Source organism: Oncorhynchus kisutch, linkage group LG2 (genome assembly GCF_002021735.2).
Source record: "Oncorhynchus kisutch isolate 150728-3 linkage group LG2, Okis_V2, whole genome shotgun sequence".
Classification (NCBI taxonomy): Eukaryota; Metazoa; Chordata; class Actinopteri; order Salmoniformes; family Salmonidae; genus Oncorhynchus; species Oncorhynchus kisutch.
Window position 1 is genome coordinate 53664551 of NC_034175.2, and position 1846 is coordinate 53666396.

A 1846-nucleotide genomic window follows, 5' to 3' on the forward strand; every position below is an offset into this window, starting at 1 on the left:
TTGTTACATTACAGCCTTATTCTAAAATTGATTAATTTAAACAAATTCCTAAGAAAGTTACACACAATACCCTATAATGACAGCAAAAACAGGTTTTTAGAAATTTTTGCAAATTCATTACAAATAAATAACTTATTTACATAGGTATTCAGCCCCTTTGCTATGAGACTCGAAATTGAGCTGAGGTGCATCCTGTTTCTGTCACGCTCCCACTCTGGCGCTCGCGGGCACCAGGATGCCCTTCATTACGTACACCTGTAACCATCATTACGCGCTGCTGCGCGATATTGGACTCACATGGACTCCATCTGTTGATTACCCCCTCTTTATCTGTCTGCTCCTCTCATTATTCCTTGTGACAGCATTGAAGTCGTTATTTTTCCCCTGTTGAAACACTGTTCCTATCCTGTTTCATGTCTGTTGTTCTTTAAATGTTCTCCCTGTACCTGCTTTCTAAGGTCTCCAGTGTCGATCCTTACTGTTTCCAATGATCATCCTTGAGATGTTTCTACAACTTGATTGGAGTCCTGTCTATATAAAGTCCCACATTTGACAGTGCATGTCAGATCAAAAACCAAGCCATGAGGTCAAAGGTATTGTCCGTAGCGCTCCGAGACAGGATTGTGTTGAGGCACAGATCAGGAGAAGGGTACCAACAAAGATTCTGCAGCATTGAAGGTCCCCAAGAACACAGTGGGCTCCATCATTCTTAAATGGAAGAAGTTTGGAACCACCAAGGCTTTTCCTAGAGCTGGCCTTGCAGCCAAACCGATCAATCGGGGGGAAAGGGCCTTGGTCAGGGAGGTGACCAAGAACCCGATGGTCACTCTGGCAGAGCTCTCCTGTTCCTCTTTGGAGATGGGAGAACCTCCCAGAAGGACTACCATCTCTGCAGCATTCCACCAATCAGGCCTTCATGGAAGAGTGGCCAGACTGAAGCCACTCCTCAGTAAAAGGCACATGACAGACCATGAGAAACACAATTCTCTTGTCTGATGAAACCAAGATTGAACTCCTTGGCTTGAATTCCAAACTTCACTTCTGGAGAAAACCTGGCACCATCCCTACGGTGAAGCACGTGGTAGCAGAGACTGGGAGACAAGTCAGGATCGAGGCAAAGACGAACGGAGCAAAGTACAGAGAGATCCAATTTAGTAAATTCTAGAATAAGGCTGTAAAGTAACACAATGTGGAAAAAGTCAAGAGGTCTGAACACTTTCTGAAGGCACTGTATATAATGTATTTTAGCTTTTTAGTTGTTTTTTATTATTTAGAACTCTTAGGCAATATGCAGGCAAATGTGCTGTCAAACATCTGAAGATAACTCGAATCCCCCCTATAAAAATAATAATAACAACAATAATAATAACAATAATAATAATAATGATGACAATAATTAAGTGTTATTAATATATGTTCATGTTGTATCAAAATATTGATTTTAAGTCACAGCCTACTTTATAGCCCATCGGCTTAGTTGATATGCACTTTTTAGTAACAGTTTAATAGGCTAATACAGTTCATATTATTATGAGAATTGTATCTACTGTAATTATTAATTAGCAGTATCACTTTATTATCCTTCTATTATTATTATTATCATCCTATTGTATCCTATTATATCATTGTTTTCACCATTTCCTCCGAATCTAAATGTATTAGTGTTATTTTAGCTAAATGTAATGTCAATATGTTATATGGCAAAGAAACAGGCTGTGAAGTCCTGTAATCGATTGCCGAACACAGACAGGCAGTCAGAGAGAGAGAGATCCGTTTCTCTGTGTTAGACCAAGTTCCCAGAATAGACACTCGCCGACTCGTCTGTTTTGCTTTCTAATATGGAGGA